Below are 22014 nucleotides of genomic sequence, written 5' to 3'. Positions count from 1 at the left end.
TATATAAAGTCTTGTTCCAAAATTAAATAGAAATTTCCATGTGCCAACAATAGCAACCACAAATGAAAGAAAAACTTAATACCTACAGAAACGTATAAAATTAATTATGTCATATATTTACTTTTATATATATCAACAATGATGCTAAAACAAAGAAATCATAAGATCCTAGAACCGTGATAGGCAAAATTCTAGATATTATTTATGTGGCATGTACAAGCCCTTCAGCAGCCTTCAAATTTTTCACTTTGGTTTAGTAATACCACTATTGGAAATATACCCAAGAGAAAATAATCTGAAATGCCAAAAGTAAATTTTTGCCCGAAAAAATAGTAAAAATTTGCAGAAACACAAATATCCTGGATTTTTTCATTTGATCCACAAGATAATTCCTGCTTTTTTCCAGCCTGCTTCATGCAATGAGAGGCTAACCTGTTTAGACTGCATCAATGGACCCCTTCTACTCGGGTTTCCATTTGTGTCCAGCCCATGGGACTCACAGGCAGAGGAAGAGTCAGGAAGTGGGACAAGAGTAAAGCTGAGTATTTACTGTCATGAATCTCTGCTTTTCAGATCTCCAAGGATTGACTGGTTTTCTGTGCCCCTCTACCCAAGGCCTTAACTCCAGATAGGCAACTCAGTCATGCAGCTGCTCTCCCCAGTGTTCTTTCCCTCCACATGCGTTATTGCGAGTTCCAGAGTATTACACCATCTCTTTCTCGTTTCCCTAAATGCTGCCCATATCATTGCAAATTATGCCTCTATAAAAACCTTCTGGTGAGGATACAGAGCAACAGGAGCTCCCCTTCATTGCTGGTGGGATGCAAAATGGTATAGCCACTTTAGAAGACAGTGTGGGAGTTGCATACAAAAGTAAATATAATCTTACCATACTTTCTAGCAATCACACTCCTAGGTATTTACTCCACTGATTTTATGTCTAGAGAAAAACCTGCACATGACTGTTATAGCAGCTCTATTTATATTCACCAAAATCTGGAAGCAGTCCAGATGTCTTTTGATAGAGAGATAAACACACTATGGTACTTTCTTACAAGGGAATGTTATTCATCAATAAAAAGAAATGAACTATCAAGCCTCAAAAAACCTGGAGGAACTTTAAGTGCATACTGCCTAAGTGAGAGAAGCCAATCTGCAGAGGATACATACTGTATGATTTCAATTATATGACTATTTAATATTCTGGAAAGGACAAAACTATATAGAGAAAAACATGACAAGTGGTTGCCAGGGTTTTGATGTGTAAGAGGGTTGCATAGCTGAATCACAGAAGGTTTTAGGACAGTGGAACTATTCTCTATGGTACTGTAATGGTGGGGACGTTATATTATGCATTTGTCAAGACATATAGAACTTTACAGCACAAAGAGCAAACCTTAATGTATGCACATTTTAAACATTAGTTCAGATGTCAGGGGATCCCAGGATGGAATGCAGACTGTGACAAGAGAATCTAACTACATTACACATGAATGAAACAACCTCTTTGAAAAAGGTAGGGGAGAAAGATGCCCACCTAAGTAACTTTGGAAATGAGTATAATCTGTAAGACTAAAGGCAAAAAGGATTTCACGTAAGCACTGTAATCTATTTGATAAAGTTGTTTCCTACAGGAATAAAGGTTAGCAATTCTGATACTACTCTTTATACATCCTGGAATTTAACAATTAAATAAACGGTTAGTGGATGGCAGGAGCTAGGTTTCTCACCGTTGGAGTGAAAATTTACAGATAGGTGAGGGGAGTAGTCTAGAATAATCCATGTGGTAATGGATGTCTTAGGATCAATAAAGAAACAACCTGAACAATGGAAAACAAAGAAGATAACCTATTATCAATGAAACCGGGGAAAAGCCATAAATCCAAAGCCCAGAATTTGAGGACAAGAAAATCCTGACTGATCCTATAGAGAGGAAAGAAGGAGAAAATTAATCAGCTTTGGACTAGTGGTTTGGAGTCAACTAAAGTGAAGTAATAAACTATAGGGAACTAAAGAGAAGACATCACATGTATGAGCTTCTCAAGAAACCATGGGACAGAAGGATCCACCAGCTAGTCGGTGCCTATTGTGGCTGACATCATCTTTATAGTACTCTCTGCTGTCAACTGGACCATGGCCAACTTCATCAATCGGTCCCCCAGATGTGCCCAAGTTAAACATCATGGTTCAGGATCAGGAACCATGTTTGTTATTAAATGGTAAGTTTTATTGCTAATTTTTGAAACAAATGTAGCAACTCTTCAAAGATGAAATACAAACTTACTGGCTGCTATGTGGATAATTTAATGGAAGATGTAGTCCTGGTAAAAATTGATGGCAATAAAACTGAGTTGTTAGTCGATGAGATGAGGAAGTGAAGAGTTTTTGAGTGTTGCAAGTTCATGACTGTGCACCACAGCTCTATTGTACCTTCTGTAATGGACTATGTTATAAATTTATACAGGAAAAAGCATTGGCTCAAAAATGTGTCTACAACTCAGCCATTTTCAGGCTAATTGCTCATCAGTTTGTTAAAATCCATTCCATCCATGCATACAATGGGTTCCCAAATCTAATTCCCACAGAATTTACAGATAAAGACATTAACAAAATGTTCCTGGGGCCGACCCCGTGGCTGAGTGGTTAAGTTCTCATGCTCCACTTCGGTGGCCCAGGGTTTCGCCGGTTCAGATCCTGGGCACGGATGTGGCACTGCTCATCAAGCCATGCTGAGGCAGGGCCCCACATGCTGCAACTAGAAGGACCCACAACTAAAAGAAAAATATACAGCTATGGGGAGAAAAAGGAAAAATAAAATCTCTAAAATAAAGTTCCTAAGTAATATACCAAACCTTCAGGTTCTTCAGGAGGAGATGACTTGTTTGAAGGAGATTCTTTCCAACCTGAGAGCAACAGTTGTGCTTTGCCATAATGACCTACTGGGTGAGAATAGAATCTTCAATGAGAAACAGAGTGGCATACAGGTCATTGATTGTAATATTCTGAATGCAACTACCTGCTATGTGATATTAGAAACCATTTCAATGAATTTGTAGATGTGAATGATGTAGGCTGTAGTCTCTATCCAGATAGAGAAGTCTCAGGCCAGTGGCTGCATTCTTACCTTCAAGACTGCAAAGAACATAAGGGCTTTGAGACAGAAGGTACTGAAAAGGAGGTAGACATATACTCTTCATCCAAGTCAGTCAGTTTGCATTGGCTTCCCATCTCTTTGGGGATTGTGGGTTCTAAATCAAGCCAAATACTCCACTACTCCACTAGTGAGTTTGATTTCCTTGGATATGAAACTGTTCATTTTAACTAGTACTTCAAAATGAAGCCTGCTGTTACTGCATTAAAAGTGCTGAAGTAAGGAGGAGATTTAATTATTCTCAGGTAGGTGAGCATTCCTAGTATATCTTTTCTTAAGAAATTCTAAAAAGCCAGTATCAGTTGGTATTCTACTATTCAGTTTGGTTACCTTACTTTACCAATTATGCCTCTAAACAATCAATCTATTTCTTTCAAGTATGTTGAATGACGTCAAGGAATACACATGCTACTATTAGTACAGGAAGGAATAGAAATTTATTAAATCTACAAAAAGTTATAAAGATGTCAGTTTAATCCTTTCTTTGATATCTTTGAATTTAATCTGTTTTGTGTGAATTATTATAAACTCAATGTGATTTTATGACTGCTTTCATCTCTTTTATCTGTTTGTTGAGTGTAAACAATGAGAATGTTCCAAAGCAATTTTTTAAGCTTTAATAGATTAATTTTAGTAAACGTTCTAGGTGTTCAGTGTAAATATTTTAATCTAAATGCTCTGTAAGAAAAATGAATCATTTACTCTTGAACTGTCAGTCTCTTACACAGATAACGTAGTATGTTCAAATAAAAATATCTGTTTGGGAGGGTGAAATACGTTTACATTCTATGTTGGTGGTACATCTTTTTGAACTGAATATTGGACAGGATTTATTTTAAGGGAATATATCTTAGAATTAAATTCCCCTTTCCCTGCAGAGTCTAGCAGTGGAAATATCAATATTTACTACATAATCCTAGAATAGATATGGTTATTTACTGATTTCAAAATCTGTATTAACGTCTTTGTGTACTAAATATGGTCATTTAAGTTACAAATTTCAGTTTTTAAAATTTTACTATGTCAAACTCTTTCTATTCAAAAATCTTTTTGCACATTGATCTACTCTAGATCTTGTTTGTTATTAAATGATAAGTTTTATTGCTAATTTTTGAAACAAATGTAGCAAGTTTATCATGCCTGGGCACAAATAAATATCATTTAGATTAATTCTTTTTCACTTCTCCGATTTCATTCCTTACATTTTGGTTTCATGCTTTAGTTTGATTCCATATCTTTAGAGTGATAGTCAGTGATTACTTGATACATGTAAGGTCAGAGAAACATATTGAGGTGGTTAAAAGAATTAAATGAGGAACATTTAGTACATTGATCTTGTATACTTAAAATCTAATATAACAAAATGTGAATTAAACAGAAATATTCATGATAGAAGAGCTTCTGTTTTGTTTGTTCTTAAGAGTATTTTTTATTTTGTTTGGGATGAGAAGGGAGCAATTATTATACTGAAGGAAGTCAGACCTTTGGGGTAGAAAAATAGACATCAAGTTTCTAAAATTGCTCCCTAAAGTTCAGTAGTCATAGTTAATGTTAGTTTAGTAGTCATAGTTAATGTTAGTTTGAAAATTAGTCTGACTAGCTTTGCACTTTGGTTACGCAAGTGCTATGCACAAAGCTGGCTTAATGGATCTGCATATTCAGAATATGCAGCCACAAATTTATTCCCTGAGAAATCTTCTGGGGAGTTTGATGTATTATTCCAAATGACTTATATTCTCAGAGAAGTGCTTTAAAATACTTGTATTATTTCAAGATGTTTAAAGCTAATAATTTAAGTAGAAACCATTAAAGTCCGCTTTAAATGGTAAATTCTAGCTAGGTAAATAGAATCTTAAAATCTGTTTGTATCTATAACAGTGTTAGACCAAGATTTGTTTTCTACTTCCTCGGTGTTATGAATGTTCGCTTTTGTTTCCTTAAACTGTATTAGTACAGCATCAATAGAATTTCACCTAGTTGATTAAGCGAATGAAATCAAACAATTAATTTTTATAGTGTTAAGGTGAACTTGGAAAAGTGTTTTTGGTGGAATTTTCATCTATGATTGGAACGTTTTTATAGAATGTGAAGAATATGTAATATTCTTGATTTTTTTGCTTAACAACCTCTTAAAGTACAACAGTATATATCTTGGAAAACTGTGGGACGAGAGAAGATCATTTCTCTACTTTATTCCATATTCTTACTTCAAATCATTTTGAACAGAGATTCACTGGGCCATTGCTGGTGGACTGTGCACAGGCGCCAGCTGTGATGCTACTGTAGGCTTTTTCAGAGAGATTTGTGTAGAAGTGAATAACAGGGAAAAAGGGCTCTCACTCTAGCACTGGGAGTATGCAGTGGATACTAGGAACAAGTGCGATGTTTAAGATACTGCCTCACTCTTTGGTGAGATTCTGGGTGTTTCCTACGCTGAGATGCTCTTACTTCCTGACAGGTTTGGGATCATGGGACAGGTTAGTAATAGGGTTCAGAATTGTTTCTCTTTATATTTACCCTTTAAGAGATTCTAAAAGAAGGTAAATCTCAAGAGTGTCTTAAAAATATCCCTCTAATTTGTCTTGTGGCTTGCTGAGATGTCTGTTGCCTTTTTATGTTAAGCTAAGGAACTTGAATACTTTACCTAAGCCCAATTTGTAAATATGAAAATGGTTGTTAGACGTAGTTTTCTTGTATAATCAATGTTAGTCAATAGACCATAGTGGCCTGGATGCTTTTATAAGCAAAATTCAACAATTTTTTTTCTCTTTTTAACTTACATACTTGTATGATACTTGATTTTTTCCCCCTTCTAATCCCATACTTCCACCATTTTCTACAAATCAAAGAGATGTGGAACATGATCATCTGAGATCATTATGAGCACAAAACTAATCAGCTAGATCTGCCTTGAAAGTATGTAAAACAGTGTAAATAAAAATTTGTAAATTAGTGTGAATTTTATCTTGCATACGAGAGTGCGTGCTGTATCATATTCTCTTTCCGTTTGTAGAAATTCTTCTGTCAGGAAATGATCCAGCTCTTTAGTTTTCGAATGAAAATAGCCAACAGTTCTGACTGCATGGTGGAACTACACAGAGGAACTAGACACACAGGTTAACATTGTTTAAGTTAATGTCGGTGCTTGTTTATATAGGCTTTCAGTGCCTAAAATGACTTTGCCTCTTCAGTTGGCCATTCGTTTTTGTGAGGTTAGAGTCCTGGAAGCAGTTGATTAATACGCTGTTATGTTAATAGAGCTCCATTCTTTTATTGTTGTTTGTTTTTTGAGGAAGATTGTCACTGAGCTAACATCTGTGCCAATCTTCTTCTATTTTATGTGGGATGCCTCCACAGCATGGCTAGACAAGCAGTGCTAGGTCTGTGCCTGGGATCCAAACCCGTGAACTCAGGCCACCAAAGGGGAACTGGAACTTAACTACTACGCCACCAGGCCGGCCCCAAGAGTTCCATTCTTTGAGTCATGATTCTAAGCTAAAACAATTTAAAAATATAACAATGATTACAAACTGAACTATTACTCTTGCCTACTTTCAGAGTTATTAACCTTTTTCTATCCAAAAAAAAAAAGCCTTGAAATTATACATATCTCACTGTGAATCTAAACCCCATGTATACAACAGATATGATAAATAGTAGCTCTTAGTTCAGCTTAAGCATATCTCAGTTGGCTTCTCTAAATAAAGATCATTATGAGATTGTATGAGACAGAGAAGACATAAGTAATCTTTTAACTACAGCTATTTCCATTTTTGTTGAATTAAAATATTTATATTAACTTCATAAATATATGTTAATAAATCTTCCAGATTTAAAGAAAACAAAGTTTCCCCAAATACTTTCAATTTAAAGTTAGAAACCTCTACTTTAAAAGAGGTTTTATTCTTACAGACTTTTTTCTTAAATTACATGCAAGGCTTCAGTACCATTTTATGAATTCCTTACTTTGTAATATAAATAAGAATACTATCTAATAGTTTGATTTTCTGCTTTAAATTACTTTTAATAAGCGTTATATACTGCATTCCAAAGTGATAGAGACTTAAGCTTTTAATATTAGTCAGTCATAGAGAGAGTTAGCAAAGTTTTATGCTGGGATGAGAATTTTGTTATTGGCAGTGACTTGCACTACTTCACAGCAAAGAAGGCAAGTGCTGGTAATTATTATGCAGAGAGGAAAAAAGAATTACAAATATGTGGTAAAGCAGCTTTACCTCTGTATCCAAATGGATTTGCTCTAATTTGTCTTCTTTAGTCCTCTAGAATTTAGAATGTTCTCACTGGGGACATATTAAGGTAATATATTTTATTTGTTTGTTTTGTTTTTATTTCTTTTTTTTAAAGTCAGTTATGTTGAACCACTTTTTTCATTTTCTGTTTCATACTACTTCTGTGATTATAGTGTTATGTCTTGTGTTTGATATCTTTGGACAGAAAAGTATATCCATTATTTTAAATTAATTTTGCTGTGTCTTTGAAGTTCAGTCTATAAATGTGTTACTAAAAAAGAAATTACTTGGGTATGCATTACTTGAAAACTGAAATTAATAACATACATTATAAGATGACGTAGATTTTTATGAACAGATTTTTTTACACTAAAAATTTTTGTTTCTGGTTCATAATTTGAAAAGGATGAAAGATTTGTACTGTTTGGATGGAAAAAATGAGAGTGGATGTAGAAAATAACCTTTTATGTTAGAGACATTCAGAATTCAAATTGTTAGCAGGTTTCTGTCCTGAAATCTGCTTTCTTTTCTTTCCTATTCTCAATGGCCTTATTATACCATTGATATTATGAAACAGCAGGGTTAAAATATCACTATACTTGTGTTCGTTACGAATCCGATAGCTTTTCTAGTTATGAAAAAATTGCTCGCTAAAATATTCTTCTAATCCCTATTAGATGTGGTCATCTTTTTGTTTACATCTTACCCATTAACGGTGTTATGAATACTATTAACCGCTTTGATAAAACACTGATGAAATGTTTTAAAAATTAATAACTAACATAAACTATGTTCTATGGGTGGTTGTGATGTGTCAAAATTATTATCTTCGCCACAGATAAAGCAGTACTAAAAAAGAAAAATCCATAACCTTAAATACTTACCTTAATAAGCAACAAAGAATAGAAAATAAACAAATTAAACTCAAAAGGTTAGAGGGCTGACCCCTTGGCCCAGTGATTAAGTTCACGTGCTCCGCTTTGGTGGCCCGGGGTTTGCTCATTCGGATCCTGGGCGCTGACATGGCACCCCTCATCAGGCCATGCTGAGGTGGCGTCCCACATACCACAGCTAGAAGGACACACAACTAAAATATACAACTATGTACTGGGGGGATTTGGGGAGAAGAAAGCAGAAAAAAATAATGAGATTGGCAACAGTTGTTAGCTCAGGTGCCAATCTTAAAAAATAAAAAAGTCAAAAGGTTAGAAAAAGAATAAAATAAACAAGAAAAGGACAGGAATTAGAAAACCAAATCGAGAAAAACAGCTAATGCATATTTCTAAGAACTGATTTCTTAGGGGAGAAAAGTTAATAAAATAAACTATTAAATAATCTAATCAAGAAAAGAGGGCACATAAGGCACAAATTAAAAAGACAAAGATATCAAAAACCACAGATATAAACAAAATTACAAAATCATTGAAAAATTATTTTCTCAATTCTAAGAAAATAAATTTGAAAACCTGCCTGCAAGATTAATTTTCTGGAAAAATATAAATTACCAAGATTAATTCCAGAAAGATAAAAAATCTAAACAGATGAGTTACCATTAAAAATAGAGAAAACTGGGCCAGCCTGGTGGTGCAGCAGTTAAGTTTGCACATTCCACTTCAGTGGCTCAGGGTTTGCTGGTTTTGATCCTGGGTGCGGACATGGCACCGCTTGTCAAGCCATGCTGAGGCTGGCTTCCCAGAGATAAAGTAGAGGGAGATGAGCACAGATGTTAGCTCAGGGCTAATCTTCCTCAAAAAAAAAAAAAAAAAACAAAACTAGAGAAAACTGTTAAACAGCAAACATTCTTCCAAATAGAGCAATATAATTAAATAATTTCACAGTGGAATTTTACCAAATATTTAAAAAATTAAAATCCTGATGTTCTTGCAGTATTCCAGAGCATAGAAGAAGGATATTTTTTAGATTAATCTTATAATCTGATGTGATTCTAAACACCATCATGGGAGCCAGCCCAGTGGGGTAGGGGTTAACTTTGTGCAGTCACACTTCAGCAGCTCACTGGTTCACTGGTTTGGATTGCTGGCATAGACCTACACATTGCTCATTAAGCCATGCTGTGGTGGCATCCCACATACAAAATAGAGGAAGACTGACACAGATGTTAGCTCAGTGACAATCTTCCTCAAGCAAAAAGAGGAAGATTGGCAACAGATGTTAGCTCAGGGCCAATCTTCCTCACCAAAAAAATAAATAAATGAATAGCCATCATGATCACATAAGAAAATTCTTAATGACACTCACTTATAACTATTGAAGGAAAATTCTAAATAAAATATTAGCAAATATATCCCATCAGGAATTCAAGAATGATTCACTATAAAAAAATCTTATAGCTCATCACAGTAGTTGATTAAAAGAGAAAATCATATTATCAGCTCCACAGATGCTGAAAAAGGGTTTGATAAATTCAATACCCATTCTTGTTAAAAAAAAAAAAATACACAGGTTTTAATAGGAACAAATGGATACTTTCCTAAATATGATAATGTTGGCCAGTATCTTGCTCAATAGAAAAACTATCCAATTAAAGTTAGGAACAAGACAAAGATCTCCACTATCACTATAGTACACGACAAGGCAAGAAACAAGGAAAGATATAATCAGCATAAATATTTGGGGGGAAACTGATAAAATTATCATTTCTGTAGATAATACAATTACACACCTAGAAAATTACAAAGATTCTCCTAAGAAAACTTTTCCAGATGAAGAGACAATTTGGTACAGTGGTGGAGGGAAAACTGCCTGTACGTACATAAACAACCTCCAATTGAAAGATATAAAGTAGATTAAAATACCCCATATTAAATAACAGCACAAAAAAATACCTAGGAAAATAATTAGCAAGAAAAACAGAAAATCTATATGAAGAAAACTTCATAATATAAAGGACAAAAGAAAATGAAAATGAGAACTCATGGAAAGTCAAATCACATTCTTGACTCAGAAGGCCAAATATCATGTAATAATATGAAGGCTTCTAACTTAATAACTTAACATGCTCTCAATAAGAAATGCCAACATGATTCTTATGGAAAGTGTGCAAGGTGATTATGATGCTCATATAAAAACAAACAAGCAAAAATAGCCAAATATTGAACTACATTATGACCCTAACAGATATTAAAATACACTGTAAGGTGCTACAATTAAAATGGAGCAGTGATGTAAGCTGGTGATGCAGGCATAGACGGAACAATGGAGGAGAACTAACAGTCCAGATATGGATCCAAATGTATAGAGAAGTTTAGCAAATGCTAAACTGGCCTCCTAAATCAGTGAGCTATTCAGCAAATGGTGTTTGGACAATTGAGGGTCCATCTAAAATAAAATATTAACTTGGATTGCAATTTCACATGCATCACCAAAATAATTACCAGGCTGATGAAAGATTTAAATGAATGAAATATAAAACCATAAAAACAGAAGAAACAAATGGGAGAATCTTTTTAGCCTCAGAGTGGGGAAGGCTTTTCTAGATATACCACAAAGCCCCAGAAGCCATAAAAAAAAAATCACTCATTTCAAGGACATGAAAACCAGTGATTTCTGCATAGGAGAAAAAAGACAAAACAGCAAAAAGATAAACAACAAACTGGAAGGACAAGCTTAGAAAACAAATTTATAGATGGTCATTCTAAGAGCTCATACAAATTGAAGAAAAAAAGCCAACATCCGATAGAGAAAATGGTCAAAATATATTGGAAAATAGTTTACAGAAAGAGAATTACAAGGACCATTAAGTATGTAAAAAGATGTTTAATTTCACTTATAATAAGAAAAAATAAAATTTAAACTACATTGAAATACATATAGAGCATATTTCTGGAATGTACACAAGAAATAGTGGTTGCCTCTGGGAAAGGGCATGTATAAATTCAGTGCTGACATTTTAAAAATACGCAGTTTTCATAGAATATCCTATTGTGTTTCTTGTACTTTGTACCATACATACATAGCAAGTATTCAAACAATAAGCGAAATTAATTTTTAAAAGATAAGAAAAAATACTTAATGAAAAGAAACCAAATTTTGAAATGATATGTACAGAGTTATGTTGAGAACACAAAATGATGCTATTGTTCATGAATACATGCATATGTGGTGAATATTTCAAAAATGGGTGCAGAAAGGACCCAAACGATCTCCAGAACAGAGTTGCCTCCATACAGAGAAAGCAGGAAAGGAGCTGAGCACAAAACTAAAGAGGTCTTCCAATTCATCTATAATTTTTTTAATCTAAAGCAAATGTTAATATTCTTAATTCTGAGTGGTAGGTACATGAGGACATGCTAATTTCTCTACTTTTTTTTATATTTGAGATAGTTCATAATTTAAAAAGAAAAAGAAAGGCTGCAGACCCTAATCAGAAAATCAGTGTTACGGAAGTCTGTCAAAGTACACTGAGAGAAAATGATATTTATTGAACATCATTTAAAGACAATAGAATCCATCCACTCCCATATGTACTTTAAATTCAATCTTTAGATCAAATTGTATCAGCAGATGTCTTGTTACATACTTGGAGCCAGTTGCTTAGTCCCTCGCGGAGTCTATATTAATGCTGATATTGTTGCTGTAAAATATTGTGATGGAGACTGTCTGCTACATCCTCACTGTATCCCCTCATGAGAAATTTCCTTCTAGATTTTTCCTTCCAGGAAAAGCTCTGCTTCCCCTGAGGAACTTGTGCATAATTCTTTCCACATAAGAAACATCAATTATGTGTCACTTTTTCTTTTGGTTACTTTGAAGCTCCTGGTTAGATCTGAAGCCCAACTCAACAATACTGTATTTTATTATTATGATTCATACTATTTTTTGTCTGTCCCAATTTTCTATTTGTATTTCACTATCATATATCCTTGAGTCATTACTATGAGCCACCTCCTATGTACTATTAACATTCCAAAAGGCAAGATATTCATAGATGCAGGTAACACACCAAATGATCTCATCTGATCCTCAGAAATGCCCTTGTTGGGTAGATGGGATCACCATTATGGCCTCATTTTATGGAAGAAAACATTCTAGATAAGCTCAGAGAAAGTACATTTTCTCTTGTGATTTCAGCCGCAGGTCCTTGTCAGAGTCCAGTTTTTATTGATTGAGCATTGTATATAGGTAGATTCTCCAGTTAGAAAGCAAGGGAAAAAAATACCATAACACACACACACATATATTCCTTTATGCAATTATATGCATAATATGCTTTTTTGGCATTATTTCTGGGATAAAAAATTTTTAATTTAATATTTAGGCATTAAATATGTTTACATTGAATTGACTAATTTATGAAATTTGTATGTGCCTTTACACAAACTGTTCTTTTTCTTGAAGTGTGCTTCCTCTCCTCTCCAGGCAAATGTCTACAGGTGCTTTGTAACTTTTCCTCCTGGTCCCAGGCAACCCCTCTTATAGGCTCCCACATTACCGTGGTCACCCCTCAGTCACAGCACTAGGTTATATTTGTTCCTTTTATGGAGATGCGTTAATGACAAATGGATAAAGTTAAGCATTCCCAATTATTATTTTTATATAATATATTTATTCCTTGTCCATAATGTTTTTCCTTCTAATAGAGAGCTAGACTCGATTATTAAGTGTTCTCAAAGTTTCTGTTGAACTCTGCAGTCCAGGATGTTGAGAGGATCTCTTTTCTCACTGATCTATCTCAAACACATAGAACCACAGAGTAAGCACTCAATAAATATTTGCTAAGTTAACAAATGTTGATGTGGAAGTGGGTTAATACTTCTTGATTCATCTTGAACAAACACCATTTCCCAAACATTTGAAATACTTTCCTATTGAGTGGAACCCCTTTGCTCATGAAAAATTTTAAAGCTTACTGCTCTTTATACATAAAATGAATAATTGGATTTATGTCTGATGTTGAGTAATGTAATTGTGATTTACATACTTGAGTGTTCACAAGTTAAATTCTTGGAATAAATAACTTGATAAAACACTGCTTGATTACTTTCATATGTGTTTGCAGTACTATTTCTTTCAACCAACAAATATTTATTGAGCCTGATCTGAGTCAGGTACTGTTCTAGGAGTCGCATAATTAGTAGTCGGCAGAAGGGTTAAGGGCACAGACTCTGGGAAAGTAATGTCTGATTCTAACCTTGGCTCTGTCATTAACTAGCTGTGTATCCTGGGACAAGTTAATTAAGTTCTCTATACCTCAGTTTGCTCATCTGAAAAATGGGAATAAAAATAGAATTGACCTCTTAGAATTGTAATGAAGTTTAAGTGAGCTCATCTCTACAGAGTCCTTGGAAGAGTACCTGGCAAATAGTATGTACTATATACAAGCTTATTAAATAGAATGTTAAAAATCAAATCTCTGCTATCATGTAGCTTACAGCATAGTGGGGATGAGACGGCAGAGAAAGACAATAAATGATTAAGTGAAGAAATATACAATTTGTCAGATGATGATAAATATAATAAAGTGGGGAGAAGGAGAGTGATAGAGTGGGCCTAGGATTGCTTTTTTTGGTGGAGTGGACAGAAGAGGCCTCTCTGACAAGATAAGAGATGAATAAAGCGAAAGAGTGAGCCATGTGGAGGTTAAGAACAATGACCCTTAAACATTTATAATATCCATTCTTTGAACGTCATTATTAGTCATGCTCTCAGTCTTATTTTTATGTGGTAGAATATATCATTATAGGAGAAATATTCATTATGATGCTTTGCCCAAGATATAAATATAGACATTAATTTGAAAACTCTAGAAACAATCACTCCAACATCTGTTCTCAGATTTGTATTGTCTTAAAGGTCAGGTATAAATGCAGCCATATACTTCTGTTCCATAAATGCCAGAGATGTTACATTACCATAATTACATACTGCTGTCAGGGAACCAAACCCATGGCTTCATTTTTGAGGTGTTATGTTCTTTAGAGCTCTTGAAAAAAATACATATTTTTTCCTATCATTCTAGACTCCTTTTGTTTCTGAATAAATACTAGAAATAGACTTCTTTCCTACACAGTAACACCCACCAGTAGTCTCAAGTTCAACAAATGCTGACAGATCGAGTATCTCCAGCTCCTGGAAGTAAGTAGGTGCTGTTGCCATCACGCTGACCCAGTCAGGATCCAGGGCTCCCTACTGGCTGAAAGAGCCATTTGGGAAAGAAGTGATTTAGTCTCAAGGAGATTAAAACTCACCTTCTCTCCCGTTTTATTTTTCTATTTTGCAAATTAATACTTAAGAATTTTAATAGAGAGATTGTGGAGTGTGGCAGAATTAAAAGGAAAAAGGGGAAAATTGAGAAAAGTAAATAGAAAATTTCTTTTTATATCAGCTAAATATTTATCCTCTGAACCAGGGTTTCTCATCTTCAGCACTGTTGACATTTTGAGCTCTGTAATCCTTTGTTGTAGGGAGCCGTCCTCTGCATTGTAGGATGTTTAGCAGCATCTTGGGCCTTTACACTAGATGCCAGCATCCCTCCCTCCTCCCCTCCTCCCCATCCACGTGACAACCAAAAATGTCTCCAGACATTGCCAGATGTCCCATTGGAGGAAAATTGTCTCCACTTTCGAACCACTGCTTTAAACTTACCATTATAGCACTTTTAAATAAATTATAAATAATTTAAACATAATCAAATGTATGTATTAGAATTATCTCAAAGAATATTAGGCCAGTAGATCTTAATTAACGAAACAGTAGATCTCAAACTTTTTCCTCAAATTTTAATTTCCATCTTTCCCTTCCACAGTTAGATCCCCAAATCCCTGTGTCCCAAGATAAATAACAAAAAGAAAGTCCATTACAAGCAATAAACAGCTGGACTCTCACCATGACTCTTGTTTTGATCAATTCTAATATGAAAGTAAAAGAAATTATGCATAAAGTAAGCATACAAAATATTTTAACTGATTTTAGTCAATGACATCAACTTCTACCAGCACCTTAATAAAAGCGTTTTTAAAATTACTAAATTGGGGGCTGGCCCGATGGCGCAGCGGTTAAGTACGCATGTTCCACTTCGGCGCCCCAGGGTTCACCAGTTCGGATCCCGGGTGCGGACAGGGCATTGCTTGGCAAGCCATGCTGTGGTAGACCTCCCACTATAAAGTAGAGGAAAATGGGCATGGATGTTAGCTCAGGGCCAGTCTTCCTCAAAAAAATAAAAATAAAATAAATAAAATAAAATTGCTAAGTTAAAAGATTTTCGTATCATGTACTATGAAACCTTGATAGTGATTTGTTTGAAGTGGTGGTGAACCGAAAGCTAGACTACATGTGAGCTGGGGAGTGGGGAGCCAAGGGCATGAATAGTTAGCCACTGACTCATACATACAAACTTCTCTTTCCAAGAAAAGGTAATAAATAAAAGTTAGGGAAACATAACAATACATCCATAAATATTGTGCATGTTCTCTGTGTTCTGTTCTCTTTCCTGTGGATCATAAAATCTGTTTGGAGGAACACGGACTGTGTCAACATAATCACACTCCTTAGACTAAGAGAAGTGTGAGGACACGGAAAAGCATTTCAGTAGCTCTGGGGAAAAAGCCCAAAAATTTAAGCCTCTGTCCTTTGCCCACGAGGCTGTCAAACCTCATGCAAAAGAGAGGCAGCAAAATGGAACTCTGTTTTCATAAAATTTGTTCTTGAGTTGACCTAACTCCATACCTCCCACACATCTCTTTTCACTCTCTGTCTAACCCCAGCTTGTGATTAGATCTTGCTGTTTATTTTAGCTTGAATCTTTCCAGCATCGATTTCCTGTGTGACCTACTTCTCCAATCTTCAGCCCACAACTTTGCCTCTTGTTCACCGTCATTCTTTCAACAAGTTCTGTATTATCTCAAATGAGGATCCAATGAAAGAGGGAAGAATGGTCTGTCCGGGAAGGTGAACATCAAATAATTACAATACAGGGTGATGAGTATTGAGAAAAGGAAATCATGGGTGTGCTCTTTGTTGGACTGTTCTGCCCAAAAAGATACATTATATATAGGTATATATATATACAGTTTACATGAGATATCATGGTGGCCCGAACTAGCGTGGTAGCTATAGGGCTAGAAATAAATAGACAAGTTTAAAGAATTAAGAGATATTTAGAGGATTGAGTCAATAGGAGTTTATGATTGACTGGATATGAGAATGAAGAAAAGCCGGGAGGACTTACTGATGAGTCCAAATTTTCTGCTTGGTTAAGACAGTGGATGGATGGTGGTGCCATTTACTGAGAGAGAAAGGACATGAAAGGAGAAGCACAATGCCCTTATTGACTTTGTTGTGCTTATGGAACTTCTAAGAGGAGATGTCCACAAGGCAGTTAGATGAATTGGGCTCAGGATAGGGGTTAGGATAGAAATATAGATTTGGGAATCATTAGCATATAGCTGAGAACTGAATCCATAGAATAGAATGAAGTAGACTAGAGAGAAGATACAAAATGAGAAGAAAAGAAAACTAAGAATAGACATAGAAGACACCAACTTTTAATGATATGCAAATAAAGACAAAACTGTGAAAATAGCTAATAATGGGTAGTCAACAGGGTAAGAAGAGGGGAGGTTAAAAAGTGATGTCCTTCAGGCTACAGGAGCAAAGCTTCTCCAGAATGATTCATGGTGTCAAATAAGTAAGATAAAGATTTTTAAAGTCACTAAAATTGTCAATGTGGAGCTAGAGAGCTTTCAGAGGCAAAGTAGAAACTAGGATTTCAGTGGATTGAGGAAAGAATCAAAGAGGAGAAGTGAGATGCACTGGTTGGTGCAAGAATCTTCTATAGGGAAAGAAGGCTAAAGATACAACTTAGTTCAAGAGAGATGCAGAATTGAGATAAGTTTTAATATAAAAGAGACTGGAAAATCTTTGCTGGTAGGATGGGGGGAACAGTACTGAGGGAGCATTAAACATTAAAGCTACCTACACCCCCAAACCTGCACCAGAAGGAAACAGGCTGCAAAGCTAGGCAGCCCTTTTACAGGCACATTCTCCGGCACCTTCATCAGATATGTGCAGAGAGGGCAATAGGAAAGGAAGAAACACACAGAGCAGAAAGCTGGGGTATGGAGGCAATAGATACTGGAGTCTACCCAAAGAGAAGAACCAATCTAACCAGGAAACTTACTCCTCAGGTCAGGCAATCTTCATAATGATTCCATCGTTGCTGTGGATCATTAACCGCCGTGTGTTTTCTCTTCTTGCTTTTCCTAAATGGGTAGTTTCTACTATAGCTTTGCTCTATATTGGGGAAGAGGGATGTTGAAAATGATGATCCAAAGCATCCTTGCATGTTCTGGCCAGATATGCCAGGAATGCAAAGTCCTGATTGTTCCTCCCAGGCCATTTCCTGGGGTTGTATTTTCAGCAAGCAACCTGAAGGGATAAAGTAATTTCTCCCTCTGGGACAAAGAGCTGGCTTGCTACAAAAGAGGTGGATTCCCCAAGCCCAGCATTCTTCAACTATGACAGAAGTCCACTGCATTCACCTTCTGACACCCTAGGGGCCCACCTGACCCCTCTGTCACCTCTACGGGATTTAGAGAGCAAGGGAACCAGTGCAGACAGGATGCTCCTGCTGCTTGCTATGCTGTGCGTAATAGAACTCTTTGTTTCCCACCCAGCATCAATAAAACAACAATAGGCTAACTTATAGACTTTTAAGAAGAGTAAAATCAAATCCCAGAGCTGACAGATATATGGTGAGACTTCTGTGGGGACTTGGGAGGAGGTGAATGTATTTTGAATGTGGGAGGAATGTAAAAACTATATGGCCACACAAAAATATGAATGTACTAACGTCACTGCATTGTACACTCAAAAATGGTTAAAATGGTAAATTTTATGCTATATATTTTTTACTGCAATAGAGAAATATTAAAAACACATATACATGCACACATATGGCCAGAGAGCAGACTGGTCATTTTAAAATATGATCATAGGTTTGTTGACAATCTCCTCTTCAAAAGGTGGAGCTCAATTTCCCTCGCCTTTAGTGTGGGCTGGACTAGTAGCTTGCTTCTAATGAATATAATATGATGGATGTGAAAGTGTGCAACGTAGAAGTTTAGGTCATAAACAGGGTTTGGCTTCCTCCTTGCTTTCTCTTGGATCCCTCATTATGAGGGAAAACAGCTGCCATGTTATGAAGACGTTCAAGCAGCCTTGTGGAGATGCCCCTGTGGCAAATGACTCGGGCCTCCTGCCAAGAGCCAAATGAGTGTGCCATCTTGAAAGTGGATCGCTCGGCCTTATGTATACTCATTAGAGCACAAAGAACCATATTTGAAACTGATGGAAAAGAGTGTGTGTACCACTTAGAGTTCTGGATTCTGAGCTGGATGTGAAAACTTGATGGGACTCTGGATTGTCTCCCTTGGGGAGAGGACAAAGGTGTTCTAGGAGTGAAACTAAGCGTACATTTAGATACTTAATCAGAAGAACTACATATCCTCCAGTACCCATGTTCTGCCTCTTCCTTTTAGTAATAGAAGCTGGTAACAGGCCTACCATCTAGAGACATTTCTGCTTCTCTCTCCATATAATCAGGTTCCAATCAATGAGATATGAGAGAGAGTGCTGTGTGCACCTTCTGAGGCATCGCATTAACTAAAAAGCCGCCTGCCCTAGACTGTCTCTTTCCCCCTCCAAAGATCAGGAGAATGTAGAGGGAGGTGGACCAGCCTAAACCAGCCAGACAAGGACAAATTATAGTGGGTGGCAAAGCAAGAAGGTAAAATATTGTATTCACAGAGGTTGACAGTGGATGAAACTCTTTTTTTGTTTGTTTTACTTACTAAGATGGATGTAGACAGAAGACGTGATCCAATCCTACTTGGACATTTTAAATAACTCAAAGGAACAGAACTCATGAACAAATAGCTAAAAAAGGAAATATTTTTCTGTATAGGTTAGGGTTCTACTTACTGCTATAACAAACAGACTCCAACACTCAACACTTCACACAATGAAAGTTTATTTCTTGTTCACATAACAGCCTGATCTCTGGGTGTTCCTGGTCAGGTAGCTTTTCTCCACACCGTCAGGGACACGGAGTCTTTTTCATCTTGCGTTCTCTTCTTCAACACCTAGTTTTCAAAGTTACTGTGGGGATCATTTCCGTTCCTGCCACCTGGAAGTGCAAAAAAAGCATGGAAGATTGTGTTGGAGAGGTTCCCGTGATTCAGCCAGGCCACAGAGCATAACATTTCCATTCACATTCCATTGGCAGAGCTGAGTCATATGGCCATAGATAACTGCAAGGGAAGCTGGAAACTGGTCATTCGAAGTGCCCAGGGGGAAGAGGACAAGCTTGGCAACCAGCTAGCAATCTCTTCCACAAATGGAGCATAAAATAAAGGAAGCTGATTGAAACCCTGTAGGTTTGTATCTATCTCTTGAATCTAGACCTTTCATTCACTATTGCAGCATGAATGTTCTGTATCCTCCATCCCCTTTAGTGACAGGCATTAAAAAAGCAGATGAGAAGACTTGTTTTTATTTTATCAAGCTTTAAAAATTCTTATAACATCTTTATAAAAATGTTGTGATCATTTTGCTATGTATTCCCCCCAACCCAAGTCCTTTTCTATCCCACATCACCAGTCAGCCCAAACCAGGTTTCACAGCCCTCAAAATTTAAACATATAGCACTATCCATGAAGCCATTGTATTAAGGTTACCAGATTTCATGATAATTCCAGGAAGTTTAAAACACCTAGTTCCTGTGCAGGGCATGAGGTAGGCATGTAAACAGCCCGTGTGATGTGATCAATGCCACAGTGGAATCATGTGCAAGGTGAAACAATAAGGTGGAAGAAGGAACTTCTAAATCAGACACAGAGAGACGAGAAGAATTCACAGATGAGGAAAGCGCTTTAGCTAAGTTTCAAAGGATGAATGTAGCTCACTAGGAAAGAGAGAAAGAATGTATGAAGGCATGGAAGCACAATCAGATCATAGCAGGCAGGGCAGTTTGGCTGGACCAAAGGGTAAACGAAGAAGAGAGAGTCAGGAGGCTATGTTCAGATTATGAAAACTGTATACATAGGCTACAGAGTTGTTTTTTGCCCTGTACTTAAGGGTGCTCTTAAAGGATATTAAGCTGCATAATTGCCTAAGCAGTTGGCATGCAGTGGCTGGGCTGGACAGTCTGAGACTGAAGACAGGAGGACTATACAGACAGTTCTTCAACTGTCTAATTGAGAGATCATGGTGAATTGCATTAAGGCAGTGGCAGAGAGGCTAAAGAGGAGGAAGAAACATGAGATATACTGAGTATGGAGAGTATGAGACATGGTAAAGAATTGGTGATAAGTATTAAGAAAGAGGACTTCTATGCTGAGTCCTGGGGGTCTGGCTTAGATTCCTAGGTACTGAGGGAACATAATAGAGGGAGCAGATATTCCTTTTTCAGAGGAGAGGAGGGGATATGATGACCTCCACATGTCTATGTTGAGTGTGAGGTGTCTATATTGAGTGGGAGGTGTCTCTAGGATTTTCAGGTGGAACTGTCCAGTGGGACATTTACAAAAAGGGTATGAAACTCAGTGAAACCATGATAAGGAACCCCAGGTAAGTGATAAAGTTACAGAACAGTCACTTGCGAGAATGGAATAAAAAGCAAAGTAGGACCATAAAAAGGATTTACAAGCAGATTAACAGCCTAACTAAGACTAAATAACATAAATGAGTCGTTATAAATCTGTTCAATATTTGATTACCCCTGCATCACCTCAGAGTCCAGGGCCTATGAGAAGATAGATGATTGAATAATCCATTGTTGGCAGTTCCTGAGCAAATGTAGAAGGCGGCAAGGGACCAAAGGTGCTAAAAGTGCCACATAACATGGATGAATGTGATATACCAGGGGGTCTCCATGGAGAAGGAACCAGTCAGGACGGGGTTGATGGCTTTGAAAAAAGCAAAGGAATCAAAGGACTGAGGAATCAGACACTGGGGAAGGGGATGAAAAAGTTGAACGTGCAGAAGATTATGGTTGCTATGGTCTGAATGTTTGTGTCTCCTGAAATTCATGCTGTAATGCTAACTCCCAAGCTGATGGTATTAGAGGTGGGGCCTTTGGCAGGTGAATGAAATTCATCCCTTATAAAAGAGATCCCAGAGAGCTAGCTTGCCTCTTCTGCCATGTGAGGACACAGGAAGAGGGCACCACCTATGAACCAAGAAGCAGATCTTCATCAGACATGAAATCTGCCTTGATTTTGGATTTCCCAACTTCCAGAACTTTGACAGTTAAATGTCTGTTGTTTATAAACCATTTATAAGCCCATGGTAGTTTGTTAGAGCAGCCTGAATAGACTAAGACAGTGATCAAAGAAAAGAATCTTAGATTTCCTCTAAATGCTTTTATTGTGAGAGAAATGTACGTAAGGATTAAGAGTTATAAAATAACTTTTTTTGCCTGCACTGGGATACTTATTCAAATATGTGCATAGTAGTATTCTAATAACACCCCAAATGGAATGAGCCAATGTCCATCAACAGTAAAATGGATAAATTCAATGTGGTGTATTCATATAACAAAATACTATAAGGAATTGAAAATGACAGAACTATAGCTACATGCAAAAATATGAC

The 22014-nt window shown here is 36.5% G+C and overlaps 1 pseudogene; it reads left to right on the top strand.

The window, feature by feature from the left end:
* Positions 1-2103: 2103 nt before the first annotated feature.
* LOC124236883 (ethanolamine kinase 1-like) lies at positions 2104-3373 on the top strand (annotated as a pseudogene).
* The last annotated feature ends 18641 nt before the right edge of the window (positions 3374-22014 follow it).

This window comes from Equus quagga, chromosome 3 (assembly GCF_021613505.1).
Source record: "Equus quagga isolate Etosha38 chromosome 3, UCLA_HA_Equagga_1.0, whole genome shotgun sequence".
Taxonomy (NCBI): domain Eukaryota; kingdom Metazoa; phylum Chordata; class Mammalia; order Perissodactyla; family Equidae; genus Equus; species Equus quagga.
This window is presented reverse-complemented; position numbering and strand designations above follow the sequence as displayed.